The 20,530-nt window shown below is 49.2% G+C and overlaps 1 protein-coding gene across 3 annotated transcripts in view; it reads right to left on the reverse strand.

Annotated features, from left to right (window-relative positions):
- PIK3CD (phosphatidylinositol-4,5-bisphosphate 3-kinase catalytic subunit delta) overlaps positions 1 to 20,530 on the reverse strand; it is a 61,745-nt gene that overhangs the window by 33,094 nt on the left and 8,121 nt on the right. For 2 of the 3 annotated variants that reach the window (XM_018060379.1, XM_018060376.1), the window contains exon 1: positions 3,027 to 3,183. The exons of the other annotated variant lie outside the window; for it this stretch is intronic. The gene's annotated coding sequence lies outside the window, so the exon portion shown is untranslated. Of the gene's footprint in view, positions 1 to 3,026; positions 3,184 to 20,530 lie in introns of those variants that run through there. 3 annotated transcript variants of the gene reach the window in all.

Genomic DNA, 20,530 nt, shown 5'->3' on the forward strand with positions numbered 1-20,530 from the left:
AAGAAACTCCAACTCCTCAACACAGTCTACACAACCCATGGTTTTTGCCTCTGTGCCAGGGAGTCCTGTGGCTTCACAGAAACACCCTGAGGTTTTCAGAGGGTGGCAAGAGTGGGACAGGTGCTGAGTGGAAGGGGTTCTGGGCCAGTCTCTAGTTGTACCACAGTGGCACTCTTTCATTCTGCTTTATAGGTAAAAATTCTGCGAATAATTTGATCTTTTTAGAGAGAGCCACACTAATAAAGATGCTTGGAAATTCCCGATGAAGATCTAGAAATGAAGTGAGGGTGGTGGGGGGGAAGCCCCTAAGGATGACATCATGCTATTACCCTGTGCCCTACCCGAACCATCAGAAATGACAGTGGCTGCTTGAACATCCATATAAGGAGCTTGGTGCTTATAGTGTACAAACTTGGTGTACAAGAATACACAAGTACACACACAGCTAGCAAATGGGACCAATCTCGAGCTTGTTAACCACACACAGCCACTCTCAGACACCAAAGGCGGGTGCTCAGCCAAGATCTGGCCAGTGTCAGTCTCTGACTTCAGTTTCTTCATTCGCACAATGAAAGGACTAACGTCCCGGAAGTTCCAAGGAGCATCCTCTTATTGATACAGTGACTGCCAACTCCCTAGAGAAACAAAATGTCCCCACCTAAGGACTCCTTGAGAAGTGGTATCAAGTTATGAAAATCCAATCCACTTCCTCCAGAAGAAGGTTTTAATTCTTCTCTGGCCAAATAGGCCTGCCTGGCTCTACCATGAACGAAGCAAGTCAAGTACCAAATGCTGCAGCTTAAAAATGAGCTCTAGGGCTCCTCGGAGCAAAGCCATCCCTTTCTTCCTGGGCAGCAGCAGACCTTTGCTGGGAAGCTGGCAAAGATCTAAGTTCACATCCCCCTTCGTCGGCTCCGAGCACAAATTTGGGTCACTCTCTTCCTGTTTGCATTCTAGTCCTACAGAGAAGTTCTCCTTTGGCTAGTCAGGGAGGGTGGATTCCATTCAAATTCTTAACCTATCTACAAAATAACATCTCTTCTTCCCCCATACACTTGTTTCCTTTGCCTGATCTACCTTTCTGGAATGGTCCAAAAAACCAGCAGCAAAGATCCCTCTGCCTGGCAGGTTAGAAATGCTTTGGAATCAGTGAGCATCAGTGCACTCTTGCCTGACTCTGAGCTCCTTATCTGTCTGGAAATAGAAAGAGAGCAAGAAAGACAGAAAGAAAGAGAGGAAGGAAGGAAGGAAGAAAGAAAGATAGAGAGAGGGGAGAGAAAGAAGGAAGGAAGGAAGGAAAGTAGAGAAAGAAAAAAAGTAAGAAATCTTTAAAAAGAGAAAGTCTCAGAAACCTTCTGCACATTCCCTTAGAGGACTTCGGCTCAAAAGCAACTCTTTCACCAAGGTTCCCTTTTTGCAAACCAGTCACATTGTGCTTGACGGGCCTTTTTCACCATCTGTGTCAATGCCACCCCCAGCTCTCTTCGGTGGTACTGAAGCAAACCACAGGAACATTTCCAGTGCCCGAAGCAGGAATTTATATACATACAGATGACTCAGATCATTTCTAGAGTTGTTTGTTGGTTTTGCTTTGGTATTTGAAAGCAAAGTAAGTGATCTGAGTCAAGCCTGGGTTCGAGTTCCATTCAATGGCTGCAAAAAACATGTCTGTGAACTTGAGGTCTCTGTTCAACACCCAGATCACATCATAAAGGAGGATTTATCCTTGCTTGGTGGAGATGAAAGGGAAGGGTGTGTGGGGAGGGGTTTGCCCACTCACTGCATCTGTGGTACTTCTTTACCCACTGTGGGCGGCTCCTGGAAATAATCTGACCCCAGAGAGCAAAAGATACCTGAGTTCCAAAAGCCCATGCAGCTGGATTCCAGCAGCAGAACATGATGCTTCCCCCCAACTCCCCAGCTGGTTTCTCCTGCCTGGAACCCACTGAGCTCCTGAAGAGCAAGAAACCTAAACCACTGGCTTCTTCTCCATGAGACAAAACGCCCAGTTCTAGGAAGCTGTTGGAAAAGATGCCACCCCAAGGTCCAAGCTGGAATTCTCCCTGCTGCAAGCCTAACCCTTGGAAGGATACCCCGTGGACCCTGCTGCAGGGTTCGGATGGTCCCTCCACTCAGCATCCAGGGTAGGATGGTAAGGACTTCCCAGAGCACAGCCACCAGAGAAAGGTGAGATCAGCGACAAGAACTAAGAAAGAAATAACTTGCATCACTGACCAAGGAAGCTAATTAACAAGAGGACAAAAACACAGCAGCTCAGTCACAGGGAAATGAGACTCGATCAGAGCAAAAGCACTTTCAAAACGAGAAAGGACGAAGCAGAAAGCGCGAGGGAGCCGAGAGAATGGAGGGTTAGAGAAGGCAAGGAAGGGACTGGTCCTTAGGAATTCAGGTCAGGGAACAGGGAGCCGGGACAGAATTCACAAGAGGGCGGCCAGGGAGGAGGTGCGTTTTTCTCTCTGGCCCTCAACACCGTCCGGGACCTCAGGAGCCGGGTCTGCTGCCCTCTAGCCCTCTGGCTTCAAGGGCAAAGCTTTGGGAGGCATCGCTGGGAACGCACGGAGCGCAGGATGGTCCGTCCCGAATCGGGGGCAGGGGGAGGGGAAGGCGTGCGCGGCTATTGCTCGGTTCCTGACAAGTAAACATCTTGCCCTGAACAGGCGCCGCGTCCCCATCCGGAGCCCGGCGGAGGGCCCTGCTCATTCCCACCTAGGGCGGCAGCGGGACACCCCGGATTCCCGGCCCCCCGGAGGCATAAAAGGGAGGCAATAAAACGGGAAAAGGAGACTATGAACCAGTCCACGCCAGAGAAGCACAACGCGAGCACGGCCCGCTGCCTCGGCCTCCGCATTGGGGTCGGGTGCGCCCCGGAACGCGCTCTCCTCCCCCAGCCCCCGCACCCCCGGAACGGGATCTCCCCTCGCGGACAAAGCCCGGCGCTGGGCGGGGTGGGGCGTGAGCGGGGGGCACTGGGACCCCGCAGACGCCCGCACAGGTGGGCTCCGTACCGGGTGTCGGTGCCGGGGGCGGAGCCCGGTCTCCCTGGAGACTGTTGCCCAGGGGACGCGGCGGGCGGGTCCCGGAGCGACGGGAGGGCGCGAGCCTCCGGGCGGCGGCGCGGAGCCCGCGGGGGCCTGAGGGCAGGCCCGCGGCGCGGAGCCGGTGAGCGGGGCATCCGTGAGGGGCGCGGCCCTGGGCGGGGCCCGGACAACGGGCGGGCGCGGGCAGGGCCAAGGGGCGGGGCGTCCAGAGGGTGGGGCGGGGCCAGCCGAGGCGCGGGCACCGTCGGCAAATTCTCACAGCCCCAGCTGGGCGAAGCTCTGGAGAGCAGGCTTGCGCTCTGAGCCTTGCGGACGCCGCCGCAAATCCTCCCCGAGCCCCGCTGCTCCCCGCGCGCGGGTGGGGCTACGCCTGGAGCTACGGGACCCCGGACAGCTTGCGAGCGCTGCCCCGGCCCCCCCTTTCTGCCGGTAACCAGAGGATAGAAAATGCCACCTGCAAAGTGAGCGAGGGAGGGCCGTCCGCCAGACAGCTCGGGTTCCCAGGGAATCACCAGAAAGGGCGGGGCACCGGGCCCATGTCACTTGTCAGGAGCCCGGGTCACCAGAGTAAACTGGCTCAAATCCAGTGCGCGGACTGTTGTCCAGCCGCTGGGCCCCGCTTTCCATCGGAGTTCCTCTCACAAGTCCGATTTAGAAAATAAATGGGTTAACTCGGGACTGTCACGATACATCTATTCATTAAGATGAACTGGGCGTGCAGGCAGAGCGTGTCTGAGGCAGCGCGGTAATCCCCACGCACTTCGTTCTAGATGCTATCCAGGCATCACCTTGTAAGGTGGGCATTGTTCTCCCTCCAGCTGTAAATAATGCAGAAGCTCGGAGGGCAGGGAACCTCACTACCACCCCCCACCACACACACCGCACCCAATCCCACAGCCTCTTAGAGCTTTAGGACCGCTTTGGATCGGTACCAGGTTCATATGGTTCTTGCCCTGCAACGTCCCAGGTCCCCTCGAGTGCTCCAACCTCGACCACAGTGGAGCGCAAACGGCGGAGGAGAGTGTGAGGTTCAGTGACCCCAGGGTGTCCCACCCCTGGGGCAGAAGAAAGCGGCCTGAGCGGCATTCTACCTCCACCGAGGGTTCCAGGTGAGGCGCCCAAGGCAGGCCCGCGTGTCCGAGTCCAAGGAACCTCCCTCCATCCCAGCGTCGCCCAGATCCTGGGAAAAGGGCAGGAGAAACTCCAACAGAAGTTCCCGGGAATCTTGAAGAAGCCTGGAATGCGCGGACCAGGCGGACCGGTCCTGGGAAGCCCCGGGGCCCTCGGCGATCTCTGCATACTGTCCCCAGCACCCCTGTCAGGGCCGGGGGTGCCGGGCGCCCCGGGATTCTCGAGAAGAGAAGAGAGGGGCTTCAGGATAGGAGAATCTCCCTTGGTATCCCATCACCGGATGTCACACACGCGTACACTCGCATGCACGTTCACACACATACACACACATTCGGGCACAGTTACCTAAACTGACACACACACAATGATGCGGAAAGTCATATGGTGGTGGTGGTTTAGTCGCTAAGTCGTGTCCGACTTTTTGCGACCCCATGGACTGTAACCCGCCAGGCTCCTCTGTCCATAAGACTCTCCAGGCAAGCATACTGGAGTGGGTTGCCATTTCCTTCTCCTTCTTCTGCATAAACTGACACACACAATGATGCTCAAAGTCACATACTCCTGTACAAATATTCAGAGACCGAAGATACACAGACAAACACACGTAATTACTGTATGTCAACACACAATCACACAGCCGCGGAGACCACAGACACACACGCACTAGTGCGCATTCACACTGAACCCGGGCGCTGCGAGCTGGAGAAGGCGGAGCCTGGCCGCTGGGTGGGAACAACCCCGCACCCAACCCAGGGCGCCACTGGCAAGCTTCTACCTCCACTCCTGCTCCTCCTTGAGGCAAGAGACAGTACACTCGAGGATGGGACCCGGACTCAGCCCGAGGAGGGAGGGGTTCCCAGTGGGGGCAGGGGCGGAGGTCGGTAGGACCGCTCTTAATGCACGGAATCGGGGTTTCCCAGGATGAAGTATAAGCCTCAGGGTCGCACTTAGACTTTGGATGGGTAAACATGCAGGGAGGGGTTCTTTGACAGGCATCCTGACTAGGGAGGGGTAGTATCCCTAACAAGCCTCAACCAGGAAAGGATAATGACCCTCTAAGGCCAGGCAACAGAAGAGATTTTCCAAGTAGCTGACAGGTTTTGGCGGGTTCTATCTCCACCTGTGGGTGCCCTTCTCCCTAGGGGCCCTGTGGTGCAGACTTCCTTTCTCTCCAGCCTGGGTTTGATTGAAAGTCAACCTCAAAGCAAGGTCTCCATTAACAATGTTCAAGTGAGGGTATTATTTTCCTCTGGAGCCAAGAGAAAAACCCAGGATTCTTTGAAATCGCAAAAGTCACAGAAGTCATCCTGCCTGTATTTACGAATGTCCTGGAACTGCACTGACAAATTCTAGAAAGAGTCCGCATGCAATCAGCTGTTTGGGAGATAATTAAGTGAATTACTACAGACATGTGGAAAGTCTCTAGGACAGTGCCTGGTGTGTGGTATATGAAATGCTCAGACATATTTTCTCTCACAGAGATGCTGCGACCCACTAGTTAGTGGCAGAGAGGGAAAAAAAATCAAAGTGTCCGATCTGGTTCCAAGTTCGGATATATTAACTCCTTTCTGAAATATAAGTGAGTTACTGGCAACCCACTCCAGTATTCTTGCCTAGAGAATCCCCATGGACAGAGGAGGCTGGCAGGCTACAGTCCACGGGGTCACAAGTTGGACACGACTTAGCGACTAAACCACCACCACCACCATAAAGAAATTAGTTAGGTGGATCAATAAATTAGTTTCACCATTGTTATAAAGAATAAAGAAATTAGAGTCCCACTTCTCTACTAGCTATTGCCAAAAGCTGTTGTTGTTGTCACTCAGTTGAGTCCAACTCTTTACAACCCCATGGACTGCCACACACCAGGCTTCCTTGTCCTTCACTAACTCCTGGAGTCTGCCCAAATTCATGTCCATTGAGTCAGTGATGCCATCCAACCATCTCCTCTTTATAAGTTCCTGAGCTTGCAGCAAGAGATCAGATGAGCCTCTGCTCCCACCTGCCAGAGCCCCTTGTCACATTCAGCAGGCCTGGAAGAGGGAAGTGTATTCGCTCCACTCCTTCTGTGCCCTGTCCTGACATTTCTGTGTAAGCTGACTGTAATGAAATGTCAGCTTCTCTCTGTCGCCCACACATATCCCAACCTCCAGCCTTCCTGGAATTCTGCTTGTCTCTCCCTTTTCAAACCTGGCCCTCAGCATTGCAAGGGGTCAGAGTATGTCAGCCTCAGATATGCCACTTTGGCATACTGATTATTTGAAATTAAAAGGAGTTGAGAAACAACCAGTGCAAAAAGGACTCTCTGAACCTTTTTGTCCCCTAACACCAGGAAATAAATCTTCCACATGAAAGGTACCTTCCCTGCACTAAGAGGAAAAAGACATCCCTAATCACCAGAGGCAGGGAATTTAGGGGCAAGGGGTTTCCTTGACAGCTTGAGTGAAGAATCCACCTGCCGAGGCAGGAGACACAGGAGATGTGGGTTCGATCCCTGGGTTGGGAAGATCCCCTGGAAGAGGAAATGGCAACCCACTCCAGTATTCTTGCCTGGGAAATCCCATGGACAGAGGAGCCTGGTGGGCTACAGTCCAGAGGGTTGCAAAGAGTCGGACATGACTGAGCCTGAGCATGGACAGATGGAGGCTATATAAGCAAACCCTGTTAACTTCTTCACCGTCTTACCACCCCTAGCCCAAACCCCTTGTCTTGTCTCTTTGTCTTAAAGGTACAAAGAAGTCTGGTGACTTCTGTGAGTCTCATATCTTTGGAGGGGGGCTTTCGTACATATGTATGTATTTAAATTTGTTTTTCTCCTGTTACTCTGTTTATTACAGGCAGGTAGGAGGGGTCTCAGCCAGGAACTTAGAAGGGTAGAAGGAAAATTATTTTTCTTTCTCTATAGCATTTTTAGATGTGGTCAGATAAGAAAGCTGAGTAGGAGTACTTCCCTGGTGGCTCAGTGGTAAAGAATCCGCCTGCCAATGTAGGAAACACAAGTTCAGTCCCTGATCCCAGAAGATCCCCCATCCTATGGAGCAACTAAGCCTGTGAGCCACAGGTACTGAGCCCGCATGCCCTAGAGCCCATGCTCTGCAATAAGAGAAACCACTGCAATGTGAAGCCCAAGCACCACAACTAGAGAGGAGCCCCCAGTCACCATAACTAGAGCGACAAAGACCCAGCACAGCCACAAATAAATAAATAAATAGATAATTTTTGTTTAAAGGGACACAGTTGTCTTATATATAAAAAATAAAGTTGAGTAGCGCTAAGACGAGAAAGGCTATACTAAAAAAAAAAAAAAGATGAAACTAACAACTAAAAAAAAATGGAATTAACAACCAAAAAAAAAAAAAAGGGAAAAAGTTCAATGCTTGTTTTAAGTTCTATTAGGAAAAACAAGATGATTCTGGAAAACAATCCTCCTCAAAATGAGGAGACAGTATCCACAGTTTTGTTTTGTTTTTAAATTTTGTTTATTTATTTATTTTTGGCCACACTGTGAAGCAGGTGGGATCTTAGTTTCCCAACCAGGTACTGAACTCAAGCCCCCTGCAATGGAAGCACCACGTCTTAACCACCAGACTGCCAGGGAAGTCCCTCCATGATTATTCACGTAATTCCCCCATCCTTTTGTTCCCTTGATCTCTTTACTCTCTAAGCACAAGGAATGAAGGAACTTAATTACAGGAGTGTCTGCCTCCTGCTCTCCTGCCACTTTTACAGATTTTCATTAATCTTTGAGACTCTCACCCTCAGATCACTCAAAAAGTGGCTCATCTGTAGTTAAAAGCCAAAGTTAATTAGAATCTTGAAGCTTGTTTCTTTCTTTTGCCAATTCCCCAAGCTTAGACCAAAAAAGTCTGCCTGAGCTGAGGCTTCCAGAGTCTGTGATCTTGAGGGGAGGGACATTAAGGGAGGGGAGGCACAGATTTTTTAAAATGATGTTCATGTCTGCAGTGCTTATTCTGTCAAGTGTCAGCCCCAAAGCGGGCTTTCCAGGTGGTGCTAGTGGTAAAGAACCCACCTGTCAATGCAGCAGACATTAGACAAAGGTTCAGTTCCTGGGTTGGGAAGATCCCTCAAAGGCGGGCATGGCAGCCCACTCCAGTAGTCTTGCCTGGAGAATCCCATGGACAGAGGGGCTTGGCGGCCTACAGCCCATAGGATCACAAAGAATCAGACATGACCGAAGTGAATGAGCACACACACGACCCAAAAGCGTTCTTGGTTGCAGGGTCTCCTGGTGAGAGGTGGGAGCACCAGCCCTGGAGTTAGACCAGGATTTGGATGAGTTTCCTGATCTCTCCAGAGCTGTTTCTTCAGTAAAAAGAAGATCCTGCGGGACTTCCCTGGGGGTGCAGTGGATAAGAATCTGCGTGCCAATGCAAGGGACACAGGTTCGATCCCTGGTCTGGGAGAATTCCACTTACCACAGAACAACTTAGCCCGTGCCCCACAACTCCTGAGCTGGAGCTCTAGAGGCTGTGCTCCACCACAAAAGAAGCCACCGCAATGAGAAGCCTGCAGGCTGCAACCAAGAGAAAGCCTGTGCAAAGCAGCAGAGACCCTGTGCAGCCGAAAACAAAAATAAATAAAAAAGAAGATCTGGCAGACAGTGTCAACGTGGCAAGTGGAGGTAAGGAGCAATGGGACAGCACAGGTTAGGGGCTTCTAGCCGGGCCTCGCAGTAGGCACCTGGTTATACCCTGTTTTCCACCGTGGTTTCCTGTGAGTCTTAGGTTTCCAGTTCTAGCATGTGATTATTATGGAAGGACAGGATGTTACAGATTTTTTTATACACTTTAGAGAAGAAAAACTATTCCTCTGTTTGTGGAAAAGGTCAATTGTGAACTTTTATTCGGAGAAAATTAGAGTAAGGGGATAAATAGGGTGCCTGGAACAAGAGCAGCTTGTGTGAATCACACATCAAAGAACATGAAAGACACCCTGGGGACTCAGGAAACTGACCTTCTCGGAAGCTTCTTGTGAAAACTCTAGATGCATTTGAGAAGCCCTGAGGGTAAGAAAATTCACCCAAGAGCTAGGGAGTTTTTTAAAGTTGGGTCCAAACTTGAAAATGGTAAAATGAATGAATCTGGCAATATTAGACTTAACATATCTGCAGGGCTGCAGCTTAAGATTGTTTCTTTAAGACAGGGGGCAGAGGGTTTGTGCAAGGCACATGATAAGATCCACAGCAGTCAGTACTGAGAGACGCCGAAATGAACAACAGCAGCAGAGGGAACAGCCGCCAATATTTTCTGGCCCATACAACATGCCAGTCATTGTGCTAAATGTTTTTAAATTTACCATGAAGCTTTTAAAACATGGCAGCCAGTCCTCACAGGAAAGGCGTCTATTGGTATGTCTCCTTCCCTTAAATCTGGGTTGGGGGACTTCCCTAGCGGTCCAGCCGGTAAGACTCCATGCTTTCATTGCAGGGGGCACAGGTTTGATCCCTGATCAGGGAACTAAGATCCCACATGCCACGTGGTGTGGCAAAATTATATATATATCTAGGCGGCCTTTTGACTTCCTTGAGCAAGAGTGTATAGTAGGAGTGATGCTGAATGACTTGAGAGCTGAGCCCATAAATGGCCATACAGCTTCCAGCTAGGTTTGGAGTCAAGCAGTAATGCTTGTTCTCAGAGTTCTGACCATCAGGAAAGTGTGGCCCAGAGCCACCATGCTGTGAGGAAGCCCAAGCTAGAAAGAGAAGCCAGTGTAGGCAGTCGGGTTGACAGTCCCATATGAGCCCAGCCTCTGAGTCAGCCCCATCCAGGCAACCGGAGGAGTGAAGACACTTCCAGGTGGAGCTTCCCTATTGGTCCAGTGGTTGAGAATCTGCCTTGCAATGCAGGGGACGTGGGTTTGATCCCTGGTTGGGGAATTGAGATCCCATATACCAAGAAGCAACTAAGCTGTGCGCTACAACTACTGAGCCTGTGCACCACAGCTAGAGAGTCTAAGCGCTGCAGTGAAAGATCCCACACAACAAAGATCTCAGGTGCCTCAACGAAGACCCAACAAAACCAAAAAAATGTGTAACATTTTAAAAAATTTTTTTAAAGGAAGAAACTTCCAGGTGATTCCAGCCCCCAGGTGTTCATGTAATCAGCAGTCCTTTGAGAGCCTTCCCCACTGACCCTAGACATCACAAAACATAGCCAAGCTGGCCTGTCAAGCCCTATCTGAGTTCCTGGCCCATAGAATCCATGCTTATAATAAAACAGTTGCTGCTTTATAGCTCTAAATCCAGTGTGATTCATGCAGCAGTGCATACCTGGAACTTCATCTCATTAAGTCCTAAAAACAACCCCACAAGGTGGTTATTATCATCATCTCCTTAAGGAAACTGGGGCCCAAGACTTACCCAAACCTACACAGCAAATGGCAGAGCAGGAAGCTGAAACCACAAGACCAACTAAAGCTGCTTTTTACAGCGAATCATCTGCCTCTTATAGGGCACCAGGCTGGATTTTTTTTTTTTTTTTCTGACCACCCCTTGGAACATGTTGGATCTCAGTTCCCCTAACAGGGATGGAACCTACGCCCCCTGCCTTGCAAGCCCGGAGTCTTAACCACTGAACTGTCTCAATTTTTTAATGCATGATATGTCCCCATTTTGGGCTTCCCTGGTGGCTGAGACAGTCAAGAGCTTGCCTGCAATGCAGGAGACCTGGGCTCAATCACTGGGTCGGAAAGATCCCCTGGAGAAGGGAATGGCAACCCACTCCAGTATTCTTGCCTGGAAAATTCCATGGATGGAGGAGCCTGGAGAGCTACAGTCTATGGCGTTGCACAGAGTTGGACAAGACTGAGCGACAGGACACACACATTGTGCCCATTTTATTGTGACCCAATCCCACCCCTCAAGACCATCTTATGGGGGACTTCCCTGGTAATCCAGGGGCTAAGACTCCATGATCCCAATGCTGGGAACCCAGCTTCAATCCCTGGTCAGGGAACTAAATCCCATATGCTGCAACTAAGAGTTCAGAGGGAGCAACTAAAAGCTGCTGCATGCTGAAACTAGACCTGGCACAGCCGGAGGAGCAAATGAAACAATTTTAAAACAGACAGTCTTACAGGCCACCTGGACAATGAGGGGTCTCTGCAACTGTTAGATGGTGTGACCCAGTGCCCTGGTGGGAGGTGGTCAAAACCAATGGGGTGGGTCCTAGGCCTGTTCTATTGAACACCTCTTTTTGATGACAAGAATGAAAGGAGATTCAAGAACTGGCTCACTCATCGACAGAAATGCAAACAGAATTTACAAATACCTGGAGAAAGAAGTCTGTAAAACTTATTCTAACAGAAGTGGGTAAATCTGGTAGAAATAAGTACAATGTAATTACATGTCAAGCTCCCTAATCAGAAATACAGAGTAGGGAGGAAGGGAAGAGGCCTCAAGAGAGAACGACATCCAGAGAACTCAGGGTTGACCCAACAGTCATTCAGAGGCAGCACTGTAAGCCCTTCATGAAGGAGCCAACTGGGTCCTGGATTTCCTAAGGACCACTCTCTATTTGAAACTATATCCAGATACTTGCTCCTCCTGGTATTTGAACCTTTGTGGAGCCCCCAATCATATTTGATGCTTCTGAACTGTGGTGCTGGAGAAGATTCTTGAGAGTCCCTTGGACAGCAAGGAGATCAAACCAGTCAATCCTAAAGGAAATCAACCCTGACTATTCACTGGAAGACTGATACTGAAGCTGAAGCTCCAATACTTTGGCCACGATGCAAAGAGCCGACTCATTAGAAAAGACCCTAATGCTGAGAAAGATTGAAGGCAGAAGGAGAAGAGGGTGACAGAGGATGAGATGGTTGGATGGCATCATCGATTCAATGGACATGAGTTTGAGCAAACTCCAGGGCATAGTGAAGGACTGGGAGATCTGGCGTGCTGCAGTCCATGGGGTCACAAAGAGTCAGACACAGCTGAGCGACCCATATGACAGCATGGTTGGTCTACAGAATATGGCAGAGTGATGCCAAGTTGCCTTGGAGATTGGGTTATAAAAGAACACGAGGCTTCAGTCTTGGGCAAACTTTGGTCTTTTTTTTTAATCTTTTATCTTTCTCTCATCTTTATCTCTTGGCTAAGCCAGCAACCAAGTTATACGGACACTTAAGCTATCCTGTGAAGAAGCCCACACGGCAAGGAACTGAGATGTCAAAACCTTGGCAGGCATCTCCAGCCACATGCACCTGCAGCACCAGCTGCTCCCTGATTCTGACCTACAGAAACTGTGAGATAGCGTTTGTTGTTTAAGCTGCTAATTTTTTCATTTTGTTTTGTGTTTTTAACAATTTTATTTATTAATTTCTGGCTGTGCTGCGTCTTCATTGCTGCTGGGCTTTTCCCTAGTTGTGGCAAGTGGGAGCTGCTCTCTAGCTGCAGTGCACAGGCTTCTCATTGAAGTGGCTTCTCTTGTTGTGGAACACAGGCTCTAGGGCACGAAGGCTTCAGTAGCTACAATCGTGGGCTCAGTAGCTGTGGCTCTGAGGCTCTAGAGCACAGACTCAGTAGTTGTAGAGCAATGGATTCGTTGTCCCACAGCATGTGGGATCTTCCCAGACCAGGGATCAAACCCATGTCTCCTGCACTGGCAGGTGGATTCTTTAGACTGAGTCACTAGGGAAGCCCTAAGCTGCTAAGTTTTGGGGTAACTTGTTACACAGCAGTAGATAACAAATACACTGATGGCTGCGGTGTTCACTATGTGGCCTAGCACCTGCTCCAGGCTTAGGATAGCAGAGGCTCTATCAATACCTGTGACTGAACAGTCAGTACAAACAACTCCTCCACTGTAATAATGAGTCAGAGACATTCCTAAAGAAGTGGCAACAGGCCGAGTGAAAGAAGCCAGCCACAGAAGACCACATCCTGTGTGATTCCATGTATAAATGTCCAGGATAGGCAAGTCCATAGAAACAGAAAGTAGAGCAGTGGTTGCCAGGGCTGGGAGGGGTTCGGGAGAAATGGAGAGTGATTGCTAGTGAATACTAGGTTTCATTTTTGAATAATTAAAATGAAACTCCAATACTTTGGCCACCTGATGAGAAGAGCCGACTCATTGGAAAAGACCCAGATGCTGGGAAAGATCAAGGACAAGAGAAGGGGGTGACAGAGAAGGAGATGGTTGGATGGCATCACCAATTCAATGGACATGGGTTTGGGTGGACTCCGGGAGATAGTGAAGGACAGGGAAGCCTGGCATGCTGCAGTCCATGGGGTTTCAAAGAGTCGGACATGAGTTAGCAACTGAACAACAGCTACAAGATTTCTTTTTGAGTGATGAAAATGTTCTATAATAGGTTATAGTGATGGTTGCACAATTCTGTGACTATATTAAAAAATACTGAATTGTGTACATTAAAAGAATTTTATGGCATGTGAATTATATCTCAATAAAGCTTGTTATGTTCTAGAAGGGGAAGAGGAAACCAGGCGAGGTCACTATCCCAAGTCAGAAGTGGCACAAGGGGGGCTGGCCCGTTGTAGGACTGGGGAAAGTGTTGGGGTGCTTCAAGTGGAGGGGCCCCCTTCATACCTGGCGCAGAGAATGTGGGAAGCTCTCAGGAAGGCTAACTGCTGCCAGTCAGTGAAAGGGTGTCTGTGTACTCATCCTACAGGGTTTCAAGCCGCCTGGAGCCCAATATCTGGGGCCTGGACATGGCTCTGACTTCCTGTTCCATACAGACCATCCCACCCACACATGGTTGACACCCAGCTCTACCGGGAAGGCCTCTCCACCTGCCCTTCATGCAGAAGGGGGGTGGGTGGCCACAAAGCCACAGGTTGCAACTTCTTAAAGGACAGAGTGGCCTCCACAAATGAGGTGCTCCTACAGCAGAGTCACCCAGTGATGCAGGAAAGCAGGTCCTGGATGAAAGGCAAAACGAGCCGTGAATTTAGAGCAAAGAAAAAGACTTAAACAGCACAGAGTACACTGGTACATCGTATCTAAGAGGTGGTCGATTTACTGGAAATAGAAACAGCTCCAAAGCGGACTTTGAACACGTGGTGGGGCAAGTGTGTCTCATGGAGGCCACGGGGAGATCAGAATCTTTCGTCTCTCTCTGGCTTCTGAGGTTGGTTTCAGAGTCAGAAGCTGGCGGTCGAACCCAAACAGCTCTTCACTGCACCCTCCCAGAATCTAGGATGAACTTGGGGACCTCTGCGAGCCTGATGAAAGTATACACACAAATGGTCTCCTAGGAGCTTTTTTCTGGGGAGAAGTTCTGTGATTTTTCAACAGATTTTCAAAAAGATTTAAAATCTGGGATTTCCCTAGCGGTCCAGTGGTTAAGAATCCAGGCTTCCACTTGGGGCACAGGTTCAATCCCTGGTTGGGGAACCTAAGATCCCACATGCCAAAAAAAGGTGGGGGGATTTAAAAATCTGAAAAAGGTTAGAAACCATTGAGTAGTGAAGCTGTAGGGCAGGTTTGATTTACAAACTTTTCATAACTAGCTTGGATGGATTCTATGCAATTAAATACATATAGTATAAACACACATTTATAAAACATATAGCACATATATAAAAACGTGCGCATGCATAATCTAGGAAAATCACGGCCGATAATATCCAGAAGATGTAGACACCCCAATCTCAAGACCCCCAAGAAATTAGTATCTTTTAAAACTGCAGGGCTTCCTGGGTGGCTCAATGGTAAAGAATCCGTCTGCCAGTTCAGGAGACGGAGATTCCATCCCTAGTCTTGGAAGATCCTGTATGCCTTGGACCAGGCAACTAAGCTAGGGTGCCACAAACACCGAGCCTGTGCTCTGGTGCCCAGGAACTACAACTACCGAGCTCATATGCCACAACTAAAGCCCGGGCGCCTAGAATGAGAAGCCTGCACACCGCACCTAGAGAGTAGCCCCTGCTTGCTGCAACTGGAGAAAGGCCCACGCAGCAACGAAGACCCAGCACAGACAAAAATAAATAAATTAAAAAAAAAACTCTGCAAACTCGACTTCATCTCTCCTGTCCTGACCCCAAACAAATCACACACGCACACACACACACACACACACACACACACACATTCAGGGTGGCAGTGGAGATGGCTTCCCCTCCTAAGGGTCTCAGCCTTTTAGCCGTGTACTCCATTCTCCTAGGTACCCCTTCCCTAGGCTCAGCCTCCAACCTTCTCCTTCCCCACTCAGCCATGGGTTTGCACGTCCTTCTCTCATGTTGTCAGGAAATCCCAGATCCGAAGACAACCTGTAAGCCTTCAGGGACCACAGAGAACTCTGAACGTCCCATTCCATCACCCATCTCATTCCATCTCTCCTTGGCAGAGGCCCTGTATGTCTCCTCCTTCCACTTTCAGGTCTCCAGGCTGCTTCTACCCCAGGAACCTACCAGGTAGGTTCAAAACAATAGCTTCGGGTCTTCCCTGGTGTTCCAGTGGCTAAGCAGCCATGCTGTCAATGCAGGGGGCCCGGTTCAATCCCTGGTCAGGGAACTAGATTCCACGTGCCACAACTAAGAGTTCACATGTTGCAACTAAAGACAGCGTGTGCCTCAACTAAGACCTGCCACAGCCAAATAAATAAACATTAAAACAACAACAACAACAACAGCTTCTTCATCGGTTGTCAAGCCTGTCTCTCGGACTACAGCAAGGATCCTTCCATCACTAAGCACCTGTCATAAGCCAGCACATTTTAGGTGCCTTACGTCCATTTTTGCATTTAATCATCACAAGAAGCCCCTATGGCAGGCCTTCTGTTTCATAAAGGAGGAGGGTGAGGCTCGAGGAGGGTGAGGCTCGAGGAGGTGACGCTGCACAGCTAGTGATGGGAGAGGCAGATGTGAACCAGGCTGACCCCCGAGCCCTGCTCTCACCACTGAACCATACTCCCTTTACTGGGTGTCCAGAAGAACCAGATTTGGGCCACGGGTCAAGAAGACACTTGAGTCCTGTTGCCATGACTGTGTCACCCAGTACGTTGAGGACCCTTGGGTGGACTTCCCATGAAAGGCTCAAGAGTTGGGCAAGGAGGCAGTAGAGGTTGCAGAGGTTGGGCCCTGCTTCTGCTGGACAGAAGGGGAGAATGGGCACTACCTAGGCAGACTAGGGTGGGCTGGGCACCAGAAGCTGCATCCTCCTGGGACCTCTCTCTGTAGAGGAACAGAACCCAGGAGGCCAGCTCCACCGAGACAAAGGACTGCAAGGACAGGCTGTCTGGACCCCAAGCTAGCATGGAGACAGAGGGAACCAGTGAGAACAGGGCGGGGACGACCCTTTGCACAGCTGATGGGCTCCCAGAGGCCTCAGCCCTCCTCCCACCTGGGATCCAGATTCCCCTCCTGGGCAACATGGGGGTGCATTTGGAGACAGCACAGGACAGGGGTGAGGAACAAGCTCTGCCACTTCCTTTCTGAGTAATACCTAGATAAGTTACTAAACTTCTTTGTGCCTCAGTTCCCCCTTTTGTAAAACACAGATCATGATAGTGCTTCAAAGAAGAAATTAGTATTTGGGGGACTTCCCTGGTGTTGTTGAAGCTGAAGCTCCAGTGCATTGGCCACCTGATGAGAAGAGCTGACTCATTGGAAAAGACCATAATACTGGGAAAGATGGAAGGCAAAGGGAGAAGGGGGTGGCAGAGGATGAGATGGTTAGATAGCATAACAGACTCAGTGAACATGAATTTGAACAAACTCTGGGAGACAGTGAAGGACAGAGGAGCGGGCTGTAGTCCATGGCTTCATAAACAGTAGGACACGACCTAGCCACTGAACAACAACTGGTGGTCTAGTGACTAAGACTCTTGCTCTCAATGCAGAGGGGTTTGATCCCTGTTCGGGGAACAAGATCCTACATGCACAACTAAAGACCTGGCACAGCCAAATAAATAAATAAATAAGAATAAGTTAGTATTTTCAAAGTGCCCAGAATACTACCTAGCACAGAGTAGGTGCTACAAAAGGGTTTGTTTTTATTGTTATTAAAGATGCGGCAAGCTAGACTAAGGTGGCAATTCAGAGCTGGCCAATAGCAAGGCTCATTGGTATACATACTGCTAATAGGATCTGCAGAAACGAAACTAGTGTGAAAGATCCCTTTTCTGGAGCTGGTTGTGCTCATCTCAGGGTGAGGGGCTGGGTCTTTGAGATGGGAGTTCTAGGTCGAACTCCGCCTCTCACCCAGGGTCTGTGATTCTGCTGTCTTCCCCCATCCCCACCGCCCCCCCTCACCTCTCTGTAGCAGAATTGGGGGAATTGCGCTTACCATTCCCTCTTCAAGACACCTTGACTGCTGGTCTCATCGTGCTGACCACTCAGGGTACCAGGCTGCAGGTTTTGGTCTCTGAAAGACTTGGCTGTTCTTGTGCCCAAACACACCCATGCCAGCTGTTCACCTTTGTAATTACACAGTGTGGTCACCGGATAAGTGGGTGAAATATGGGTGTGACCAGAAAGAGCTGTTTCCATGAAAACAGAATTGAATGCTTTAGAAAACAGTAAAGACAACTCACTAAAACAAAGTTTCCGTTGAATGAGACTGAGCAAAGCAACTGTAAAAGGTAGGGGAAAAGAATGAGAATTGACAAGGACTCTATGCCTTACTTAAGAATGATGACCCAATCAAACAAAAGCTCTTGGCCTCACATCAGTACATCTATGTACTTTTTGGGGGGTGGGAAGAGGGCATGCTGCATGACAAGGGGGATCTTAGTTCTCTGACCAGATCCTCTGGCATTGGGAGCTTGGGGTCTTAACCACTGAACTGCCAGGGAAGTCCCACATCAGTATACAGGGATATGTTTTAAGTTAAGATGCTTAGATTTGAGAGGCAGCATTTTCATAATTATCTACCTAAACCGAAGTTTCAGTTAATCAGTCAATGAATCACATAGGATAAACGGGCTCCTATGGGACCTCCCTAGTGGTCCAGTGGCTAAGACTCTGCACTCCCAATGCAGGGGGCCTGGGTTTGATCCCTGGTCAGGAAACTATATCCTGCATGCTGCAACTAAGACCCAGTGCAGCCAAATAAAGTAATAATTTTTTTTAACTGCTCCTAAGAAGCTAGGTATCTCATCACAGTTGCATCTAATCTAATTGCTGCTGCTATTGCTGAGTCACTTCAGTCGTGTCCGACTCTGCAACCCCATAGACGGCAGCCCACCAGGCTCCCCCGTCCCTGGGATTCTCCAGGCAAGAACACTGGAGCGGGTTGCCATTTCCTTCTCCAATGAAAGAAAGTGAAAGTGAAGTCACTCAGTCATGTCCGATCCTCAGAGACCCCATGGACTTCAGCCCGCCAGGTTCCTCCGTCCATGGGATTTTCCAGGCAAGAGTACTGGAGTGGGGTGCCATTGCCTTCTCCGAATCTAATGGCTATTTTGCCTTAATCTGTTTTTCAAACTGTAGTTGGAGACACTGGGGTGGGAATAACGGAAGCCACAGCAAGAACATAAACATCTTCCCAGAGCATCCATCTGACTCAAAAGTAAGGGGGAATAGCAAAATAAACATGGATTATCGAGGAATAGAATGTAAAATTATTGTTAGGATTAAAAATAAAACTTGAAGCTTCAAAGCAAGGTCATGGTTGGGGTGGGCTGCAGCAGGCAAGGGTCACAATCCCATCTCTCTGGTGGGAGGAGTGGGTGGGAAAGTTGGAAAAGCAAGGTCCATGAGGGTAAAGGTCATGGCCAGCTGCCTAGCCATCTCCCAACCACTTTCCCACAAACCTGCAGCAGAAAGCCGTCCTGCGATGGCTGCCTTCAGAGCAGCCTGCCCACTTGGGCACCCCATCTCACTGCTGCAGCTTGCAGGTGATGGGGCCGAGATCACTTGATGGTAGACCTCACTAGAAGCCTCACCTCCACCCTCCTCAGCCTCTGTCCTCCGAGCTCCTCCAGACCTTGAACAGATAGAAAAAGCTGGAAAAAAAAAAATAAACCTCCTGGCTTTGGCACATCTGAGAGGAACAGGCTGATAACAAAGGGCAAAGCGATTCCAACCTTTATCTGTAAAATGGGGGTATTTACTGACACACACCCTGTGCATTCCAAAAGGATCATTTGTGGGAGAATCAAATAAGATAGTGGTTGGGGACTTTCCTGGTAGTCCAGTTGTTAAGATTCCACACTTTTTTTCAATGCAGGGGGAGAGAGTTGAACCCCGGTTAGGGAACTAAGATCCCACATGCCAAGCAGCATAGCCAAAAAGTTTAAAAAAAAAAAAAAAAAGGATAGTGGTTGAGTAAACCCTAGCACAGAAGCAAGCCTCAACAACTTATGACAGAGATACCTGTCATTTAAAATCCATTCAGTCCTACAGTGTGGGGTGCAAAGATTCATTCATCCAGTGGCAAACACAGCAACTTGTGAAGTGCCCATTCCAAACTAATACAAGTTTTTCCTTATTTCTAGTCCTCACAACAATCCAATAAAAGAGATATGGTTATGTCAATTTTCAGATGAAAATCTGGAGGCTCAGAGAGGTCAAGATCACTAAGCGTTTAGGATCAAAACCAAGATCTCAACTTCCATCTAGTTCCTAAACTATTGCTTTTGACATGAACATTAGACTTTCTCTCTACTCATTCTCAAACACTGTGCCTCCCACTGGAAATACTAAGCCTCACACATCTTATGAAGCTCCCTTATATAAGACTCAGGGCTGCACTTAATTGAAAATAGAGCACGCTTCATCACTGGTTTCCCAGTGACAGTAGGTGAATATTTATTCAAATATTCATCACACCACACAACAGGGAAAAAAGATTCATAACCCAGTGAGCTGGCTTTTGGACCCATGAACCATCAGAAACAAGAGTGTGGTTTTGCTCATCTTTTCATTGGCTCTGAACATGAGAAAGGTTTTTCAATGGAGTTTTTAAAGAGGGACAGGTGAGAGGGAAAGTTGGGGGGGTTTTTGGTGGTTTTTCCACTAGAAGAAATTTCTCATGAAGCTGTTTGAGATCAAGACCCTGATTTTATTGATTTCCTCCTCAGACACAGGTCGGCAGCAAAGAGTAAAATGCATGCTTAAATAAACTGTGTGTTGGATGGACGACCCTCACCTGAAGCTACCTGACGCGCGCTTGAGAGGAGCTTGGACGCCGTTTCACTCTGTGCTATGCTCAGCTGTGTCCGACTCTTTGTGACCCCATGGGCTATAGCCCACTAGGTTCCTCTGTCCATGGAATTTTCCAGGCAAAAATACTGAAATGGGTTGCCATGTCCTACTCCAGGGGATCTTCCCCACCCAGGGATTGAACTCGTGTCTCTTGCGTCTCCTACACTGGCAGGATTCTTTACCACTGAGCCACTAGAAAAGCTTTACTTTTTAC

The sequence above is a fragment of the Capra hircus genome, chromosome 16, assembly GCF_001704415.2.
Source record: "Capra hircus breed San Clemente chromosome 16, ASM170441v1, whole genome shotgun sequence".
Lineage (NCBI taxonomy): Eukaryota > Metazoa > Chordata > Mammalia > Artiodactyla > Bovidae > Capra > Capra hircus.